Source organism: Dromaius novaehollandiae, chromosome 3 (genome assembly GCF_036370855.1).
Source record: "Dromaius novaehollandiae isolate bDroNov1 chromosome 3, bDroNov1.hap1, whole genome shotgun sequence".
Lineage (NCBI taxonomy): Eukaryota > Metazoa > Chordata > Aves > Casuariiformes > Dromaiidae > Dromaius > Dromaius novaehollandiae.
The window spans coordinates 27,130,490-27,153,428 of record NC_088100.1 but is presented as its reverse complement, the minus strand read 5'-3'; the positions used below and the strand labels follow the sequence as shown (position 1 = coordinate 27,153,428).

At 38.2% G+C, this 22,939-nt stretch overlaps 1 long non-coding RNA gene across 1 annotated transcript in view; it reads right to left on the bottom strand.

Moving 5' to 3' along the window:
• The window catches only part of LOC135328011 (uncharacterized), a 61,821-nt gene extending 46,284 nt beyond the window's left edge, over window positions 1–15,537 (bottom strand). The window contains exons 1-2 of the long non-coding RNA XR_010388733.1: window positions 15,356–15,537; window positions 14,257–14,301 (exon numbers count right to left, since the gene is read on the bottom strand). This is a non-coding gene — a long non-coding RNA (uncharacterized LOC135328011). The remainder of the gene's footprint in view (window positions 1–14,256; window positions 14,302–15,355) is intronic.
• Window positions 15,538–22,939: the final 7,402 nt, after the last annotated feature.

Genomic DNA, 22,939 nt, shown 5'->3' with positions numbered 1-22,939 from the left:
CTTGACAATCGGTCAGGAATTCTCTTTCATAGTAATATCATTATTTAATATTTGCAAATAGGAGAGCCTAACCGTTCCATTTGATGAATCAGAACCACTTTGTCATACTTTATTAAACAGTCTATCTTTATCTGCATTCCTAAAATTGTTCCTGTTGCTTCTGCAGTTTACCCCTTTCCTTTATGTTATTTGAACATGTATGACAAGGAGCTGAGCAGAAAGATGCACACAGAATACCAATGGAGATAAAGACTCACAAAACAGAAACGTGAAACACACTTGAAGAACACGAACCAGTCAGCACCAAAAGTGGACATTGGGGTTCAAGTACTGCCCAGAGCAGCAATGACAATCTGAGCACTTCTGCTCTTACTTATTTAATCCCAATTTTGGGGTATCACTGACATTTATATGTGTGTATAGCACAATCAACTCTTGATGCACTTCATTTAAGGTTCTGCAAATAAAAAACCGCTTGCATGAAAACAGTCTTTCCTGCTGAAGAAGTTCTGACAATGCCAAAGAACAGTGAAGCCCCAAGGGAATTCACACAAACCATTTCCCTGGCTCCCTCATTTTCATAACCTTTATGATATCTGAAAGCATGGATTTTGTAGAGGACTGGCTTAGAAGGATCATAAAGAGGTATATGTTTCTCTCTGAGCACATGCTAGTTCCTTTGGCTTGAGAAGAAATTGCTTGTGACTCTTCTATAGAAATTAAATTGTGAACTTAGTTGTGATTGTTCAGCTCATTAATACTTCTAAGTGTTATAAATGAAAGAAGCTTTAATAGCAGACTAATATAAATGAAACAAAAACTGCCTGAGCGTTACAGCTTATCCATAGACATATGAAAATCTAGTCTATGCTTTGTAGAAGGACTCTGGTTAAAGCTAAAATTGTAAAACCTTTAAATCAGGCATCTTTTGAAAAGCAGTATTTCTATGATTGCTTTAAGTTTTTATCTTTGAGCTGGGATTTTAAACATGGTTTATATAAGAATATAATATTGCTTTCATGTGTTTCTTTTCCTATATGCTACACATCACAAGTGTTTAGCTCAATTTTTCACGTTGTTCGCAATGCTGAGTGTGAAAGAAAAATGAAGCTATTATAATTACATTACATTTCATTCTTTTGCATATAGATAGCTGTTAGCCACACACTTCTGTGTAGAGGTAAAAAGCTTAACTGTTCTTTTAACTTCCTCATCAAACCCCTCTAAATCCCTCTTTAATGCATATATTTGTTGGGCTGGCCAAAAATTTCTATTACCACTGGTGCCTAGTATCATCTTCAAAGTCTTTGCTTTTCCCTGTCTGTCTCACATTCTAAAAGGAGTTGTTTTCCTGTGTATTTTGCATTTCTCGGCTTCAGTCCTGCAAGAAGACTGTAGCTAGTGTTGTGGTGAATGCGGCTGCACCATCTCAGGTTCAAGGGTTCATCCATGTGGGATCTGAGATATGAGATACATGCAGGAAGACAATAAAGGCCAACAATGAAGGGAACAAAATACAAACATAGCAAAATGAGTCACTGTGAGCATCTTCTTTGAGTGACCTTTTTAAATGGAGAGTTTGGGTATATAAAGAGGAGGAGGTCACTTTATAGAAAGGTAGTAGAAGACTGTTCTTGCTTTAGGAAGCTCTGTGGAATAATATAATCCTGAACATGAGAAAATGAAGAGGGAGTTGGAAGAGAAATATGGAATCAAAAACTGTGGAAGCAGTGGCACTAAAAAATAGGCCCTTTGTCTAATTACTGACATTTCAGTAGTGCTTAGAGGCTCCAATCATATTTAAGTTCTTTCGAGCTACGTGTTGTGAGGTTGGCAGTAAGAAACATTTCCTTTCCCTCCGTGCAAAAGATATAAGAGCTGATTTGGTAAGTGGCTGGGACAAGGAAACGTAGTGTAGCAGAGCTCTGATTTAAACAATAATAACAAGCGTCCTGGATGATGTGATGATAAATACCACTCATTTTCTTTTAAAGACAGCCTATTTGCAGTAGCTCTTGGTATTCAAAAGAACATGTGGTTGTGCTGATTTTACTTTTGGAGATTTTCTGAACATGTTATTCATTTCTGCAATGATGACTTCCATTAGTTTTGCAGTTCTTTCAGATATGAACTGGGTTTTGTTATATACCTCAGAATACCAGACTTGGTTGCTGTACAGTCTATGCAATTTTCAAAGTAGTTATTTTTTTGTGTCCTGATTTTCCTCCTTAAATACTGAATTTATATTTCTATCATCACTGCTTTATACTGAAGTTCTACATTTTGAAAAAGTAGCCATAACTGATGGGGCAGAGATTTTTCTGCGACTTATAGTACATTGACCATTCTGTTACAATCCACTTGCATTGCTGGTTAATCTATTTGTCATTTCATTCCATGGCTTATAGCTTGAAGATACCATTCACATAACATCTAGTTTCTAGATCAGGAATTTAATCTCCTGTATTATTCCAAGAAAACAACCTCAGACTAAATTTAGCACAGGAGCTTTAAACCCAGCTCTGGACGAAGCAGGAAGGGTCTGCTGGCCTTTGGGCTGTCTCACAGATACGCTCTGTTCTGGGACTGCCTTAGGGCCTGGTACCTGTGGTGTGCTGAGAGCATCAGGGCTCAGCCTAGCTGATTGCAGTGGTCCCACCTGGCCTTGCAGTCTGTGAAGCACATTCTGAGATTCCACCTATTGCAGGAGTAATTACTGCTTTTTCTTTCAAGGTCACCCTTTCTAAAGTTTCTGAACAGCTGAGTACTGACAGCAAAATAACCTGAACAGGTGATACTACTTGTCATCTATATGGATTAGTACAAAAGTACAGTTTTGCACCAGTGAGTGGTAAATAGCGTCTTCAATTGCTGGTCTTTTCTGTGTGTGTTTATCCAGCACTTTTTGCATCTGTGCTGTCAGAGTCAATTTTTTTCCCAATCATCTACTTGAGAGAATTGAGCCATCTCCTGTCTTGGGACTGTTCAAAGATATAGGCTCCTGTCTTGGGATAGCTTTCCAAGAGTATAATGAATATTAGTGTGTTCTGTGTATGCAATTATTTCCTGTACTTGAAAAATCTCTCTAGTACTTTTGAAGTGTGTATATCTAGAATTGAATACTAAAAATGAGACTTTAACTAGTAACCTTTCCACATGATCAGCTATAGCCAAGGCTTTAGTGGGGGTAATTTTGAGTCAAAAATGTTCAAAACTAACCTGGTGACATCCAAATGGACTAATGCTGGACAGCTAAAAAGTCATTGATGGCTGAAGATTCCTGGACTGGGAGCTTCTTTTTCCCTTTTCCCACTGGGGAGGGGGCAGCATTTGCTTTGTGCTGTAGAGAGGTGAACTGAGGGGCATTAAGCATCCTCCAATGTGTTAATAACTGAAAGGAAAGAGAGCTGAGGGTATTTAAACCTCCTCTGATTTCATAGTTTTTTATTTTCATTTTAATCAGCATCTCTTACCTCTTAATGAATATATGATAATAAAGTTTATCTATATAATTATAATGTCAGACTTGATCCCAAACCTGCTCCTTAAACAAGAGCCAGATTGAGCCCATATTTAGTGGTCCACAGGAGATACCTTCCAATGTGAACAGGTGGTGGTGTTTTATAGGAGAGGTGATGTGAGGCAAAATCAGGAAACAGAAAGCAAGTTATTACTACAAGCACTCAAGGTGCTGGGAAAAGGCTCCAAACACAGCTGTCAGGCTGCAGAAGAGAGGCATATAAGTGTAAGGTGGGATAAACCAGTTTAGGAGCAAACATAGAGTAATGAAATTGTTTCTACTATGGCACAGGGGAAAAGATGAAGCCAAAACTCAGCAAATGTATCAGAATTCAGGACAAGCATTTATGAAGAAAGTGAAAGTCTTAACATTTAAACAAATGAAGGAAAATCTACTGAAGGAAGTGACCACACATGTTAAAATAACGGAGAAGATATTAAGTTTGTGCTGGGTAATTCAGAGAAAAAGAGTAGAATTTGTTATGGAGGAAGTTGGTGACAGGTTCTCTGCTGATAACCTATTTCCTTGGAATTAAGTTATGAAAAATAGGAACAAGTTATGAATAATTATAAAAATTTGCACTGATCTGTTTAATCACTAACTATGAAAATACTGTCAGTCTGGATCTGGACATGCCTCGGTTCTGTGTAAACAGAGCACCTGAATAACAGTGGGAGAGAAATGATAAAGCTAAACATATTCAAATCAGTTATTACTAGATGGAGCTTAATTGACAAGTTCAACCTTTCTGCTAGGCCAGCTGAACCCAGGCTGTGGCGGCGCATGGGGCTGCTCCAGCCGGGCGCAGGGCTCAGCGTTGTCCTTGCTGCACACGGTGCGGCTGCCACCAGCCTTTCCCGGCCGCAATGACCGCTCCAGCACATTGGCCGCTCCCCAGCGTGGCGTCGCTCCCATCATCCAGGCCACGAGTGAAGATGGCAAGGATGGGTCCCACTGTTGGTCCCACTACTGTGTCTACTCCTTGCCTGGCTTATCCCACCTCACACTCATATTCCTCTCTTCTGTAGCCTGACAGCTGTGTCTGGAGCCTTTTCCCACCATCTTGAGTGCTTGTACTCAGTTACTTGCCTTGTGTTTCCTGAATTTACCTCCCATCACCTCTCATAAAACACCACCACCTGGTCACACTGGAACTGAGAGATGTTATTCACAGCCTGACTTCAGACATGGCTTTTTCTGTGCAGAAGAGATATAAATATGATTGAAAATGTAAGTTGAAAAGCAATCATTGTGTCCTTAATTAGATATTAGAAGCGGAAGAAAACATTAATGAATATGACTCCTGAGAAACACTTATGGCAATGGACTTGCCATCTTACCTAAGATGCACCCACAGTGTATTTGGGGATTGTAATCAGAGTTATAAAGTTTACAAAAGCAAAGTTTTACAAATGGGCAGGCTGAGGCACAGAAGAATTAAAAGACATGGCCAAGTTCACCCTGTGAGATTATGCTTATGAAATAAGTTCAGAAACATCCAAGATCCTGCTAGACATTCACCGGCCTTGCTTTCCAGCACAATAGTAACCATTTAAGCTAATAATACTCTAATGTTCGGTTTCTGGTTTTCAGACCTGTTGAAAAGAAATGTCTGCAGTACCCTTGCATATTACAGTATTACAAAGCATGTATTTGAGAGGCTTGACAGAGAACTAATTTTCTTTTCCTTAATTACAAGTCAATACAGATCAGTCTTGTGGTATAAAGAGCACTATGTAGCAAAGGTAATAAACCAATTTTGATTATTCAGAAAATGAAAAGCACACACCTGCTGAGCCATTGATAGCTTTGTTAAAAAAAGGAAAAGTTTTATTGTTTCCTGACAAAGCAGTACATGTACCTGTCAAAAAGCCTCCGAAAACTGTGCTACGTTGAGAACAAGTAAATACACCTCTCTCTTCTTTGAAATGATCCCCTCTTTCCACATAAACCACCATGATTCAAGATCATGTTGTTAATAGCCAACAGACAAACGCACTGAGTATAGGCAAAAATGAAAATGCAAAGTAAAGATGATACTCATGGCACCAGAGCTTAATAAGCCAAGGTGTGAACTGGGTTAACAGAACCACTCACTCAAAAGTCAATCCCTCTCCCCCCCCCCCCCTAAAATTAGTACTTACTAAAACAGATAAATTAGTGAATATTTCTGATCTTCAAAAGAACTGATAGCCTTTGATGGGCAAAGCATTGCTAACTATTGACTCTGTCTAGCAGTGCTTCTGAGTGTATACAGCATCAATAAAACATCAAAAGCCATAAAACAGTCTATGGATCAGAGATTTGCAGTGCTGCAGGAATTTTAAATAACTACACCAGTCAATCTGAATCGGCAGCAAGTATTGCCGATGAACTGCTTCAGATATTTAACTATGCTGTTATTAAACATAAACAAATAAATAGTTTATTCCAGGACTCCCCTGCACTGTCCTTAGCAGATGTTTCCTAGCATTTAACTGGTGTTACAGCAAAGAAGAATATTTTAGTCTGATTTCTGCTTGGCCTATCTATTGTTGACATGACTGGACATTATCTCATTTTTAATATCATTTTATATATTGAAAGACTGCTGATTTTTTTCATTTTCTGAAACCATTAGCTAGACAAAATTATCTCCTTTTTGTGCCATAACGAACTACTGTATTTCTAATGATTTATTATGATTCTTTGACCAAGGATGTAGGATAGATGCTCAACTGTTTTCACTATAAAAACAAAAATTCCATCCTAAGAAAAGGTAGTGAAAATTGATGTTCATGCAATTAGTATATTTTGAGCTTGCTTTCTTTTGCATTTGATGAGCCAAAGTGTTTTATTAAAATAAACACGGTAAACACAATAAACACAGGAGACATTCCGGTCTAGAAAGCAAGTAGCTTCAACCAGTACTAAGTAACAGCTGTCCTTTAAAGTTTAAAACATGCAATAAAGTCTAGCAATATTTTGATATGGTTATGAATTACCGCTGATTGATACATCATTCGGTACTGCTATTGACTTCTCATGAAATAATAGACAAATAAAAAAATGAAATAATAAAGTGATTTTGAGAAGATAATTCCACTTTAAAAAGGATTCTTTAAAATAAAACAATAGAAACACTTTTATCTCAAAGCATTCCTCTACATATAATTTCATCTAAAAAAGAAAAATCAAATCAATTTACCTTTCTGAAAACTGATTGAATTGATGATAAACTGTTTTAACAAAAATTTCCCTACAAGGTTTTGTACAGCTCATCTGTCAGGCTGACGTCTGAAATAAATAATCCAATTATATTTAATAATGTGGGTTTTTTTCATGGATCCCAGTCTTTGGAATGACCTATCTTTTTTTTTGCTGGCACCACAACTTTAGGAGTACAATATTCTTTTTGTGCAAGCTTTCAATTTATTTTTCTTTTCATTTGTTGGTTGTCAGAATGTCAATTCTGTACAATCATTTTATGTTTGTTTGTTTGGGGTTTTTTTGTATATGCTTTCACCCTCTAAAAATTGCTGTTTATCTTGCCATGTTTGTCAAGTTTTATAAATAAACCAACTGGAAAAAAGAACCCACAACCCTGCTTTGGATTGACATATGTCTTTCTGTAGAGCAACCAGATACAGTTAAAGGTCTCAGTTGTATATTGCACTCAGATGCACTGGCTTGTCGCAGACCCAGGAGAACAAATGGGAACTATATACAGAAACTGTGCCGGGACACAGATTTTGGCTTTTTAGCACTGTGCAACTGAAGCAATACAGTATTTATTGTTACAATAGCCTGTAGGATTTCCAGACCACCAGTTATGAGAGATTATTCACCAGGTCCTGGGCTATTTAAGAATCTCATATAACTGTTTTTTTCTTCTCAAAATCTCATTTATTAACTATCTACAACTAAATGTGTTTATTCTATAAGACCACTCTATAAGGTCTGTTCATGTCTATTTTGAGTTTTGCTACGTCATTGTCTAAGCTTTTTCTTTTTTCACTTAGAGCTTGCTTCTTAATATTTAGAAAGAATGGTATATGAAACTGGTTTTAAAAATAATAATTTTCTCACCTTTCTTATAACACTTAATGTCTTCATGTTGCTTTGTGTCTCATGAAATTACAGCATCAATTTTTATTCCTGTTTTTTTCTACTCTTCTCTGCTTCTTCTCTTCTCTTGTTTGTTTTTTTTCCTTTTGTTAATATATAAAGAAAAACAGAAAACCCAAACCTTTGCACCTAAATCATTATTAAAGTGTAGCATTTTTAGATCCTATACCATGTTCTTCATTGCCCTTGCACAAATACTTACTAAGCTCATCCTATAAAGTCACAAATTATTACTTTTCTCTTGGAGAAAAGTGTCACCTGTTATGAAATCAGATGCACAAGATAGCATCTGTTCCACTGAAAAACTGAAATATCTTCTTTTCTCATATATTCATTATTACTATGCTCTTTTGAGACAGGCCTTTTTTCTCCATTCTTAGGTTACCGAAAGGGTGTACACAGCATTGGTTCTAATATCAGCAGACTTGATGGCAGATACACATTCAGTAAAAATCAGAGGGAATAGAAGGTTATCAATATAATTCAATGCTTAAAATGTGTTCTACAGGCGTAGAGTGCAAAAATACAGACTAATTAGTTTCATTTCAGTCAACTGAAAAATCTTGGATTTGTCAAAAAGTTGTCTTAATGTAAAAGTGTAGGAGGAGGATACTGTTTAGAACAGTGAAGAAAGCAGATTAATTGCACCCTCAATTGTATATTAACACTAAAATGTTAAAATATTAATTTAACCAGACTCTTAATGAGGCACCACAGAGTTCAGCAGCAGAACATGTGTTAAAATGACTTTCAGCACAAATTTATGGTGGCTGTTTCATTTGCTTAGAAATTGTGATAAAGGCTATTAAAAATGAATAAGTCATTTAAGAGGAAACTGCACAAAATTCTCAGTCTTACATTACTTTGATAGCCATAATTTTTAGACAAAGACATTTCAGTGCTTAAAAATCTCACGGAGCTGAAAAAAATATCCTGTTTCCAAAGTATGGGCATTTGTCTCTAAAGCATGTTTAGGCAACGGGACCTGCCATCACTGCCCATGTTGTGTTCGTGCTCCCGCATGTGCCCTCCTCTCCCTCCTCCACATGCTGCACACACCTATGGGATCAGTCTGGCAGCTGGGGATAACGCCCATCAAATCTGCGCCTGGGCTCAGCCTTGTTGCAAAGCGAAAGCCAGCACTCACAGGCTTTTTCATTCTCAGTCCCCTGTTCACTGTTTTGATTTTTCATTATGCTTACCAGTCTGCCATGGGAATTTTGTAAAATATCTCTTCTCCTGCAGCCTGCACATGGTTGAAAGTAAATACAATTAGCAGCGTGCACTGCTTTGACCTCCCCTCTGCTTCTGCAGCTGCAAAGGTATATTTTTACGCTCCGGTATTATCTTCTTCCAGGATACATTGCCTGGGCTTCTGGCGGCCCTATTCTGTTTGGCAAAGGGACAGTGTCAGTCACCACTGCTGCCTTTCAGTTAAATACTCCCTGATGAGTGAGACAAATACCAGTGGCAAAATGTCTGCGTATTTTAATGACCATTTTTTCAGTGCAGGATTTCGTCTTAAAATAGCTACTGTTTTTGTCATCATTCTTTTCTGAGTCAGGCAACCCTTTGTAAATGAGTCATAATGCATGGTCCCACTGCCCAGGACTGGATGAGATGTGTATCATGATATAATTTGGCCTTGAAATGTGTATACAGTAGGTAAAGGGCAACTGCAAGGGAAAGACAACAGATTTGTTTTGTTAAGGCAGCAGTGACTGGCAGAGCCTTAGAAATAAATGTTACCTATGCTTATTGCATTGCTTAAATCACTACCACAATATACTTGAAAGTATTCACTGAGAACGATGGTATAAACACCTGATTATACTAGCTTAGATTACACTAAAAGTAATGGGGAGCCTTGGAAGTCCAGTTAAGAAAGAGATTTTCGTAAAACCAGTCTTATTTTTCACACATATGTAATAACGTGCAACATGAAAGAAGAAGCTTGAAAAGAAGAAATATAAAAGAGAAAAAGGAAACACAGAAGCAGAATTAGTATCAGTGAACCACCAAAATTCAGGCCTCAGATGAAGTAAGTATTTAAATTTTGAATACTTAAATCTTGGACACTTTGTATGAATCTGTGAAGTCTGCAGAATACCGTGCTCAGATTTCATGTGCAATATGCTTTGCAAATAGCTGACATAGACTGTATAGAGAACAGGCTTCAATTCTTGCATGAACTGCCTCCTCAGGGTTTAAAAGATAAAATTACTGGAAAACCCTAAGAGGCAATATATTTCACCTTTAGATCCTAGTAGCTAGAAAGATACAGGAAAATATGAGTTAGAAAATAAATCTTCTAGATATTTCCAGAGCCTGAAGGAATATTTGATTCATTAGCACTGTTCAACATGGATGCAAGTTCAAGATGGCATTTATCATTTTAGACTCATTCAGCCAGGCTACAGAGGCTTGGATATTAATAACTTTTCACCTCAAATGTAAAAACAGAGGCATCCATGAAAAAATCATCTGAAGATTACATCAGAGAAAAAAATGAAGCTGACATACATTTATTTTGTGATATCGGAAGTATAGTATGATCACCAGCATTAAATAGATTAAAAGGTTTAACAACCTTTTACATCATAAGCATGAAAATTATACTCTGTGAATCTTTTAACCTGGAAAAAACAAAAGCTAACAAAAGCTCTGCCCAAGCTTCAAGGATATTTGAGCCCCTCCCTGCAATCTGAGTAGAGCATTTGGCTCTACATTTAGCTATTACAATTCTATGAAGAGCAAGAAAAGCCCCTAATATTCTTGTATTTGCCCAAACTGTGGGATTTTTTTTTGCTGTGAAAAGGGCTAAAATAGCAATGAAACAAAGAAAAACAAGAACATGGGAAAAGTTTTGTAACAGTTCAATAGAGGCAGAGTCACTTAGAGAAGAAAGTTTGATTCTTTGGAGAAGATAAAAGAATAGGTCTTTTTTTGATTTTTTTTTTTTTTGAAAAAAAAAGAAGAGAGGATTAAGTGAGTAGATCAAATTAAGATTACTGACTGCATTCAGAGCCCCCTGGATTCTATACAGTCCCCGTGGAGTCTATACAGTTCTCCACTTATTTTAGGCCCAGTGATGATGCAATCGCATCAGATAGAAATTTGAGCTTTTATACTTGCTTATTTAATAAAATACATTGTAGCTTTATTGCAAAGTATATATTGAATTAATGCAGTTATAATTATTAATATCATAAAATGTTCAATGGCCACAGTCCGGGCTGATGACAGTATCTCATCTCATATAGTGGTGCTAAATTGAAAGGTAACGGATGAAGAGCTGTAAAGAGTCATCAAAGCAGGACAGAAGTGATCAGGTTTCAGTGGAACTAATGCTGAGGAAAAGAATTAAAAGCAAATAATTATAATCAGAAGAAAGGAATCAGAGTATATTAAATTCATGAGGAACACAAAAGATCTGACTCTGCCTTATAAAGTGGTGTAATAACCATTATCAAAAGTTAGGAAGCACTGATAGAGAAAGACAATAACAAAAGAGAAGACAGTTTTTTGTAAGTAAAATCCCATAAGACAGCTCTGCTGTGTAACAGGGGCTGAAAATTCATAAAACTTCTAAAATTGGATACCAAATAAAACAGAATACAGCCACCATCTCCACTTTGATTCATATTTATTGCTTTAGTGGAGGCTCTTTAATTTCCTGAAGTTTCTTAGAGAGCACAGGTGGAGAAATGGTGGTTACGGTGGAAGGAAAGAAAGAGTAAAAGAAATGCTGACTGGAGGATATGTGTCTGTGTTTTACTTTTATATCATATGTGCCAAAGCATTCATCATGCATTCAAATAAAGGGAAATTATAAAGTCATCACACATGCTCAGCATCATGCAGCGTCAAACAGCATTAGGCAATGCAGGAGTGAACGCTGCGCGTGAAGCTCGGCAGGAGGGCGGCCTCTGCTCACCTTCCCAAGTGACTTGCTGTGTGACTTGGGATGAATCAGTTTCTCATTTTCACAAATCCCCTTCTCCATGAATGTCAAACACATTTTAATATCTCTTGAAAACCGCTAACTCTCCTGTTGGTAATGATATGAATATCTTCAGTTAACAGCAGAATAAACGACCTAGAAGACATCAGACTGAGCAGACAATTCCAAGGTGTCTTTTCTTTCTGAACAAAAAAGTGCCTTATGTACCTTAGATTGAAGTAAAAGAGACTGTGCCAATTGAACAGCTATGTGCAACTTCTGAATGCGAAAGATATGTTGCATATGACTCTAGATGAAGACCTAGTGAAAATGGTGAAGAGAAAGTTGTTTTGTTCTATTTGTCTTAAATGCTTGTAGTTCCTTTCATTCTCTCTCTCTCTCTCTCTCTCTCTTTTTTTTTTTTTTTTTTTTTTTGGTAAACTTCCCGTTTTGATAGCTCTGTTGAAATATTTTTAAAAAGAAAGCTCGTAACCGATTTCAGTTTGTCATTGATACTGAGTTTCCAGGAAGCTATTGCATGCAATGATGCAGTCAGGGAAGAAAGCAGAAGGATGAACTGAGGTAGTTACTAACATCCCTGCAGCAGTTCTAAAAATAGAAGAGCCCTTTTGACACCGAGAAGTGAAAAAGTCAGCAACAGTCACTAACACAACGCTATTTCCATTAGAATATTTCTTTTATGAGCTCCATCCGGGTTCTGTTATTGCTTTTTAAGCATTTGCTTAAAACTTACCTACACTGAGCTCAATGTATTTCAGACACAGGGGAACAGTAATCAAATAAGTGGGAGAAAACACCGGGAGTTTTGCTTCCACTGGTTCAGGGCTGCTTTCTGACAGCGCGTGGGGTGGGGGAAGCAGCCCCATCCTTGCTGCACCAGCCCTTCGGGTGAGAACCCCAGGCCCTGATATCCTTACGTGGTGTCTTCCCGTAGGACCTTCTCCCCCTCTGCTTTACCAGAGGACGGATCCCACATCAAATCAGCACCTGAACTGGACACTTGCCACCAGCAAGCTATTTTTGAATGGCTGTTTTATAAATTGATAATACTTTATTCTTATAACATTCGGTCATTATAATTTGCCTGCTTCTTTACTGAACATCAGAAGACATCTACGCCTGTTTATGACGCAAAGCAGTTTTCTGAGAGAGAATAGTTGGAGCTTGGGATACTGGGATTTTATTTATTTGTTTTATGAAATGACATGTAACAAGTATTTTCTGTGCCTTATGATTTTTGTTGCTCAGAATCTAAGTGTCAAAGAAATTAACATTCTTGGCCATAAAATACTCCAAAATGATTTTATAATGACTCAGGAAAAAAAACAGCTTTTCTAGTTCTTATTTTGCCTTGCTTTTTCTCTACTGTTTCATGTTATTCCATATTTAGGAAAAAATATATGTCAGCACTGGCTAAACAAATGAATGGTTTGCACAAAAACATGTAAAATATGTTACTGCAAGATACAAATGCATTGCAAACAGTTACTTGTTAAGCTTGGAACAATTTTGTCAGCTGTCAACCAGTCAGCAAAGAATCCTGTGAGACCAAGGCAACACTATACAGGTAGAAACTGAGCATATGTGAAATATTCATCTCAAGGAAAGATGAGGAGATAAAGTTGTAAAGCTCTGACAAATTATGAAATTTACATTCTTTTCTTGTAGAGATGCTAATGGCTTTTTCAAAATTTTATGGCTCATTCAAATTTTGAAGGAAGGAGATGACAAAATGACATAGTTTGGTCTTGACTTAGGGGATACCAGGTAATTTTATAGAAAAACATAACTCATCTGATACTATTGTACAGCTCCAGAATATTCTGGAATAAAACTAGCCTTCCCTATTTTAATTTAAGGTGCTCAATAATGTTTCCTTTCAATCTCTTCTTTAGGAGAAGGTATATGAACTAACTGCCAGTACTCAGAAAGAAATAGACAATTTCATCCAGACCTTAAGTTCTTGTTATGCATTGTTTGCCTATTCTTGAACAACTACAGTAATAGATTTTTAAAAATAATCACTTTAGATACTTATTTTGTTTTCATAGGATTCAGGTAAGATCAGTGTCCTTTTCTCCTTTACAAACTCTCTTGAGTTATTCGTATATATTCTAAGTAGAATATGCCAATTCTTAAAGGAAATTACACTGCCCAGATTTGCCTATCTGTAATACAGTAAGATAACATTCACCATTAATATATGCAATAAATAATTTTAATCCTATTTGAGGAGGGAGACATCTCAAAGGAATATTCTCTGTGAAAGTTCTCAAAGCAGAAGTACCCAGAAGAGACTGTAGCCATATAGGCCATTTCTATTATCTATTATTTTGGTTTGTCTCTTCATTAGTATATTCTTTCTTAAACAGTAAAGTAGCCATGGTTGCTAGCTGTGATTACCAGGTTTATCTTTGGTTGAGCTGTTCCCTATAATACGATAAGAGGCTTCCCAGAGTTCAGGGACCATATATCCCTGAATCATCAGCAAGACACACACCTGTTAAGATTTGGTCTGCCTTTCCTTACCTGTCCAAACTATTTCTTTGTAAAATTCCCTGCTCATCAATCAGATTTTTCCTGTACCTATGTCACCAAGACAAAGACCTTTGCAGTTTCAAGGAATATATTTATCCCATGTGATAAAGAAATCTTTGGCACCTACCAGCAGAAGGGTTGTAGCAGCACTCTAGACTCTTCCCAGGGAAAACTGTATCCAAAAAGCAAAGAGAGTAATGCCTTTATTTATAAGATTTTTCAATGTTTCATTAAGGAAAAATGTCACTGCAAGCATTCACTTTTCATGGATTTTGCTAACACCATGCTCAATATTAGCTATTTTATCAAAAGCTAGTAGTTCTGCCAATATGATGCCATTGCATTTAAGTGATGTTTACTCTCTGCTGATGGTATGGAAAGAGATATTTACTTCTTCCTCTGCAAGATCAGTTCCTACACAAGTATAGCTCAGGTGCTACTCTCTCTCCTTTAGCAAATGGATTGGATCAATTCACAATTGCAAGGTTAATTTCATGTGGAAAAGATCCCCAATTGGCTCCACTAAGTGTTTGGAGGAGTCAAAATGATTCCTTTCCCTCCCTCCTGGCTTATAGATTTCTGTACAATTAAAAGCCAAACAACTCTGAACTAAATCAAAGCTGAATCAGTTATACAACAGACCTGCTATTACAGATTCTGTGGGCTCCAGGATCTGGTCCAAAGCCTTTAGATAAATTTCCAATGCTTATGCTTTGTGTGTAGAATGATACATAGCAGGAACAAACATTAGAACATCCAATTTGGACAAATATCTTAGTTGCTAAGTGCAAGGAAAGCTAAGATAAAGTCATCATCTTTTTTTTGTTCCACTAACCGAATGAAACAAATCCAGCAAGAATGGGAAGAGAATATTGTTAGCAAGTTGCTGTTCAGTAGTTGTGATCACTGATTAGGGTGACTGACACATTACTGTGTGGCCTCAATAATCTCTTCTGAATCAGAGTGCTTGGGGAAAAATGGCATTTTCAGGTTTTTTTTAAAAGTGAAAGTTTTCATGAAAAAGTTGATTTTTTTCTGATTGTTGTTATCTTTTCTAAGCAACTCTGGCTTTTAATGAGGTGAGGTTATTAGCATATTATTGATCTGGAGAGCAATAACACTGTGACAGGATGCCCTTTAAAGTCAAAGATATGAATTCGTATGTCATTTACAGTTTCTATAAAAGCCAGCAGACAAAAAGACAGCTGTGAAGAAAAAAAAACCACCAAACCTCAGTGATATGATTTGCAAAATACTGCAACTGCTGGTTTGCAACTTCAACTCAGTTGATTTCCTAGGAGAAAAAGGTACACATGAGTAGGGGAATCAGTGTTAGAAAAAGAAGAATCTCACCAATTCTCAGACAAACTCAAGAGTGACCTATTCAAATTTTCACAATGCCATATACCTAAATGAAGGCAACAGTACAGATATCCCCTAATTAGCAAATTAATAAGGATATTCTGGGCATGTGCTTGGAGGTACAGTACTATTGAGCTGGGCCCTCTCAGTCAGGAATGGTTTCAGAGAAATCCCTTACCACTGTGAAGACAAGTAGCTGAGATCTTTCACATTTACAATATGTGGTTTCTTGTGTTGTCACAAGGCCATAGGGACCCTTCAGGTTGGAAAGGACCTCAGGAGATCATGTAGTTCCCCACTAGCTCCTGTTTTATTCTTTCTTTCTACCTTTCTTTCTTCATTTGTAATTAAGGATTAACCTTTCCTTGCCTCAGGTAAATTTGTTTTCTTTTTAAGCTCATATACTGTAAAAGGAGTCTCGGTTATTTCTAGAAACCACAAGGCTCACTAGTTCTTCAGAGGTAAATGAGCCCAAACACAACAGTATGCAGACCAGGCCCCCGAAGCCTGGTGAAACCCAGAGTTCGGGCATGTTCCAGATTCCCAGGTAGGTGCTGTGCTGGCAAACACCAGATTACCCAGTGGCACACTCCATGTCTATTGCTGAGGCACAAAATTATTGCACACACTAATTTCACAGCACCATCTCTTTGTTCTCATTTCTTTTTGACATAACCTACAGAATCTCCTCTGTGTAGTGTAACTCTGCTCCTTCAGCTAAAACAGTGAGTAGGAGTAGTTTATGGGAATGTGTTACAGTTGCTACCACTTCCCTGTGTTTCAAAGTGTGTGATTACAGCTAAGTCTTTTGCCAAAGCTCATCTATTTTTGTTTTTAATCTTTCATTAATACATGAGCATTTATACTGCTTATTTTCTATTACAAATCTCCGTGCTGTCGCCTTGTAATTCAAGTCTTATTTGATTTGGCTGATAATGCTCATTCTGTCTAAGGATGGCTCTATCTCTTGTATTCTAAAAGCCCAACTCATACGGTGCATGATTCACCTTCTGTGATTTGTGATCACTTTGTATATCCCAACCCCATGTCCTCTTATTCACCGCCCTTCTAAAAGCAGGCAGAGAAATCCTGGCCTGATTGAACTCAGTGGGAGTTTTGACATTGCCTTTAATAAGACTAGGGTTTCTCCTAAAATCTTTTTAGTCTTTGGATAAAAAGGCGTTAGGTATTTTTTTTGGAAGGGGGGGGGATGTAAGGGAGAGGAATGTGACTGGGTATTTAATATTTCCATTACATATATCTTACCTATTTTGAGATATATCAGTCAATAGGATCAGAGTGAATATCTAGGTGGAGTAATAAAAACTTGCCAGTATGGGAGTACGTAAGCTGAAATCTGCATAAGCATTTAGCTTGTCAGTACATTTAAAGACCTGGACTTAAGGCGCCACATTGGTGCATTTGGTTTGCCAGAAATAAGCATAAGTAAGTTATAAAGCAAAGGCCAATGCCAGTCTGGTCTTTCTTTCTCTCTGAGATCTTGATACTGGGTTTCTGCTAGAGACCTTTCCAATATCCCTTATAATATCTTTTATCTACTGGGCCTCACTGCAGAGGCAGTGGAATATATCAGAGCTGGAAAAAAAAATTCAGCTTTATACTTCACATGTAGGAAATACAAGCCTAACCGGAGTCAGCGGTGTCTGTTGCACACTCAGCATGTGAAACTTGGCCAGTCTGCAACTGCGTTAATTAAACTGATAATCATCATTGGCATCTCGTTCTGCAATGCCCCCGCTGGAACATGCTAGCATAAGACCCTCACTCCTGGATTGCCTGTTTGCTCACTGGGAATGGCTGCTTGCAGTCCTATGACTGATTTGGCATTTCCACCCTCTTTTGCAATTTCTCTTTTCAGTTTGTGAGCCTGTCCAGGAAGACGTAAAATATTTCCGAGCCTGAATAACAGTGTTTTGTTGTTGAACTGACAAATTAAAGTTGCACGTGATGCTAGTAATAGATTGTTTCAATTGATGCAGGCATCAAAACTGAGCCTCAGAATGAGTCCAGAGAAATACATTTTAAATATTTCTTTCCTTACTTCCCCAAATGAAGTTCGGGGTGTTATAACTCGGCTGACCTAGATTAAGGAATGAGCAGCATTGAGCAGGAGGTAAGCAAGCTGCCCGCAGTTCCCTGAGCTGAATGGGTTGCTCACTATTCACCCTGTATTTTGTTAAATAACATTCCTCCCTGTCTCTGCCATTCACCCTGTGTCATCACCCCATGCTACACCATTGCACTCACAGTTTTATAACTGCACTTTTAGCAGTTATAGTCTCTCAAACCACAGACATATATATGTAACACCGCACCAGCATTATTAAACTTAGCTAGATGCTATGTCTGTCAAATATGAAAGCTATCTTTCCTCTATATTATAGAAAGGAAAAAAAGCTCACAGACATCAAACAAATTTTACTGGCCTTTCCTGAGACCTAAGACAAAAATATACTTCACTAAACATCCTCTCATTCTGGAAACCTGGGAAGCCTTGAGCACTTGGCAGGGTGGCTCCCCCTCGCTTCCGCCTGGCTTCAGAAGAAGGTCAGTGGGACTCTTCTGGTCCACCTTTGATGGGCAACAACGAAGAAAGGACGACTCCTGCAAAAGCAGGAGTCGAGCTTCTTGAAATCATGTCAAAATATAATTGTTCCTGTTTTACAGAGGCCAAGCTATAAATGCAGGATTTCCAGTGTCTTTTGGAGGACATAAGGCCCACATGGCCAGCCAGTGAATAACAGCCAGGTTTCCAGACTCCTGTGCTTTTGGCGGTAGACTCTCAGATAATGAATCCTTTTGTGCTATTATTAACTGCCCAGATGCCAATATGAGAGGCACATCTCAGCACAGAAAATCAAGCAATTATTTTTCAGTGCAATATAATCTCCTCAGATTTCTTAGGCAATAAAATGACATTGAAGTTGTAATAAAAATAGAAAACTGTTTATCAAAAAGGGCTGAGGGTTTGGGTATTCTGGACAACTAGAATATGAACCTGATAATCAACTCTTCGTAGCAATTTGGAAATATTTTCTGCCAGATCCTGGCAGAACAGGCAAATGTTTTTGAATTTTTGAATTTAGTTATTTGGTATAAAATGCTAAATTGGGTCATAAACTCTATATTCAGTGAATGGGAAGAGCAAGATACCTCACGACAGAAGACAGGCTGAATGAAAAAGAGCAAGCAAGAGCCAAAAAGAAACGCTGACAACTGAGGTACTTTATGAGTAAGGAAGACACTTCCCTTCAGTCAAAAATTCTCATGTTAACATAAATGTCTACAAGCTGTCTTTAAGAAGGGGAGAAGGGGGAGGGGGAGGAGGGAAGGAGGGAAGAGGGGAGGGGAGGGGGGGAAAGGGAAGGGAAGGGAGCAACTCTAACAAACTTACTTGGATTATAGATAATTTACAAAGGATACAACGAACTTGTGGCTTTCTACTCTCTAAAAGGAAAGTAGCTACTGTTTCCCATCTCTTTTATCATCAGGCTTTAGCAGACAATGGATGTTATACTCCTCCTCTCCTGTTGAAACTGTTTCACTGGCCAGTAACTAGAGAGAGAAAAGAATGGAAAATGTCACCAGATAAGATGTATAGTATCACGGGAACAGGGACTGGTTTTGCAACTGCTTGCTTCTCACATGACTGTCCAACGTGTTAGGACAGAAAGTCATGCCTTTCTCTTTCCTTCTCTCACTTTGACTCCATAAATGTTGTTACTTTTCTGCCTAGAGGAAGAATTTAGGCAGGGGAGGTGAAGAGTAGCTAGAGCACTTTCCAGACACACCGGGGAGGAACAAGTGTTGTTTCCCTCAGGCTGAGAAGATACTGTTAAAAAAACAAGGCCAGCTTCTCCTGCCAAGGTGGAGGTGCCCGGGCAGTGTGTGAACCCCAGCCCATGCACATGTGCTCTGCAGCAGCGCAGAGATCGAACGCCTGGTGGGACCGCGGTGGAGAGCCCCTTCTCTAGGGCTCCGGCAGGGGAACCGGGCGCCTGGCCTCGCAGTCTTGTCGGCGAAGGTGACTCTGCAAGTGACCAGAAACAGACCTCAAGGCGGTCGGTTAAACAGTTTGGCAGTTTTGTTTGTTTCACAGTTTGACATTAAAGTCGAAGTGCCTATTGTATTTAGGTGCCTTTAGTGTCAGGTAGCTGCTGAGAAAGAAACTGTCAGGCTTGGTTTTGGAGCCCAGCTCCAAATTCAGCTGAAATCCTGTTTTGGTCTTGATGCCTTGTGTACGTTCCTGCTTGCTTGCTTTATTCTCCTCCGTGATATCCAAGAAAAGTCCTGACTGTGCTTCTGCATTATGGGAAGACACATTATTTGTCACAGCTTGTAACCACTGGAAAGGCTCGTGTCAAAGCACTGCAGTTAGTTGGAGCTCTTTTTATTGATTTTAGTAAACCAAATTCAATTGCTTATCCTTCAACGTTTTTTAATTACAGTTCAGCCTCTTCCCTAAAGGAGTCCCCATTAATATTACTTGTAGAGTTGAGATGCTGTCTTCAGAGCATGTAACAACCCGATTCTGTTCAACTACGCAGGGTGTTTGAACAGCTTCTGTGCTGATATGTTTCACTCCCTATTAAATTGAGGATTCAGGCACAAACCCTTCAGTCTTTGCAACACCTAACTTTTAGCTACTGGCTTTCCTAGGGAGGAAATGTGGGCTTTTTATAGGAACATATGCATCTTCTATCACTCTTTGGAGGCCCTGTGCCCAGGGCTGAGCCCCCGGCTCCCCGCTACCATCAGATGTCCCCATTCACAAGGGCAGATCCTGCCCTGGGGAGATTTCTTCCAAAAGCAGGTGGCAGTGATAGTAGGGAGAGGGCAGGAAGGAAGGAGTCCTGGTTCTCCCCGCAGTGGATGAGAAACAAGAAACAGAAATAAGTGTGGGAGCGTGATCTGTGTGCAAGACTCACCCTTACCGTCCAGGAGCTCTAACCACTAATTCACTGATTCGTATTCCTTGCTTGTTTCTTCTCTAAGTCCTAAGTATGCTTTTGAGTCTGGCTCCTAGATAAGACTTGCTTAGTAACAGAAGAGCTATCTGACAGACTCAAAATGATAATTGTTTTGACCTATATCCCAGTGGTGGTAGAAGTTATTCAGAAACCGCTATAATAAGTGGCTGCAGTAATTTGTACTTTAGATGTATGCCTGCTAAGCATAGCCCTTATATTTGACCTTGACAGCAATGATAGCAGGACAGATCCCAGAGGTTTCTAGGCACACGTTAGCTTGTTTTAAATTACTACAATGGCGTCTATTTCCAACAATGAAGCATATTTGCTGCATGCTATGTCAGTGAATTTTTACATTCTATTGCTCCTCAGTTTCAACTAGCTCTTGTTAATTCTACTAGGTATGAGAGTTGGTTGTATTTTTTTAAAGACCACAAAAAGTTTTCTTCAACAACATCACCACAATGAGAGTCATAGCTCAAGTATCTAATATGTGTATTGCCCTCTATAGGTCTTAGTCCCAGCTGCCTTCTTTTCCCATACAAGTAGCGCACCAGTAATTTAATGATTGAAACTTGTACGAGACATGATGCTGCTAAAGAATCTGAGGTAGGAGATACACTTTTATTTCCCTTTCTTGAAGTAATGTATAAAATACTCAAGCATTTGTGGCCAACGTAATTTTTGCTGGCTACTTGAAAACTTTATATTAATTGAGGTTGGAAAGATTCTACTTTTTGCCAAAATATATATGTGTATATATTTTTATATATATATATATATATATATATATATATTCAGCAAAAATCAGGCTGTTTGAACAGCAAATGTATTTCCTTTTATGCATTCTGTGTCAAATCAGTTCCTACATAAAAAATGTTAACTGGACCTGCTGTGTATATTATGCTCATATTTTACAGTAAGGAGTTGAGTATGCCCAAATCACAGATATTTCTGTTAAATTTTTTCATTGTTTTGTTCTCAACAACATAAATTACTTTGCCTGCCTCAATATGGTAATCTATACTGATGTAAAAAAGAAGTATTTATCAGCCTTCCCATAAGAAAAGTTATTGTTTATATTATTTAAAATTGCAGACAAGTCTTAAAGGTATTTCCCATAAGTTTATAGAGAGACTAAACAACCTTTCATAAAACTCCATTAAAATAAACTGTTTGCTTATAGTTATTTTCTTTGGAGGATTTTTAATAAAAAATAACTCAGTAAGGATTTTTAATGCCTGAAAACAAAAGAAGGTAATGCCATTCTCTGTAAAAAGATGTTCTCTCTGCCGTTATGAAGTCAAAATAGACAGGGAAGATCAATTTTCTAGCTAATATTCAATTATGGCTAAAGGATATCTCTTGCTATTATTAAATGTTTTTGGTTATTCTCCAGCATTTTAAAATGATGTATTTCCAGAAATTAATTCTTATGTTTTAGGATTTGAATTGTTTTCTGGATAACACAGGGCAGTGCTTCCTGCACCATTTGCTCTAAGCACCCCCAAAAGAAAAAGATTTCCTTCCCCCCAAGCCAATGTAGTATACAATATTTGAATATAACACATTACAAGGTAGTTCATGATGCTACGTTTCCTTCTGTCCTCCACTCCTTTTCAGATAGTTGCAAAAGCATACTTGTAAATTCTTTCATGACCTGATCCTGCAATGAGGTTATAGTTCTGAGGCAGTGAATGGGAAGTCTGAGATGATATTAAAAGCAAGCATTCAAGTGAAGTCTGCAAAGACCTTCAAAGAGAGAACCAGCTTGGTTGGGAAGTGCTGTATTGTCAAAATCCCTTCTGGGAATTCTGCCTAGCTGGTAGAAGGAAAATCCTCCACACTAGGAGGAAATGCAGCAGTATCAGGAAAGGAAAATGAATGAGCTATTCCACAGGTCACTTGCTTCAACCCCACCAACACCCACATTGCACCATCAAATAAGGATTACTCACAGCTGTGGACATAGAGGAAAAGTCAGTCATCCCAGAAGAGATTTATTACTACCATGCAAAGCAGAAATAAAATGTGGTGATGGTTGGCTCTTCCCCTTTTTTTGAGGGATAGAGGCATCAATGTGTGCAGTGATCCTAACTGGAAGACTGTTGTACATTGAGGTTTTAGTGATCCACACAGCAGTTGACCTGAGTAGGCACAGGCTGGTGCTGTGCTGCACATATCCCTTGGCTGCAGGATAAACTTAAATGGCTAACTGTAATGGAGGAGCCTGTAGGCAGCTTCCACTTGGCACCACCGATTATGCAACCTGCTTGTCCTCATTTTTATCTAAAAGTGAAGCAGCATGTTTTCCTGTGAACGTCCTTTGCTCGACAGAAGGAATGATGCATAGAATTGTTTTCTTCTAAGACAAATCCTGTAAGAGCTCCAAAGACCAGAATGCTGGGGAATCTCACCATGGCCAGGATCTGCACAGCATGCTGCGTCCTGATTGAG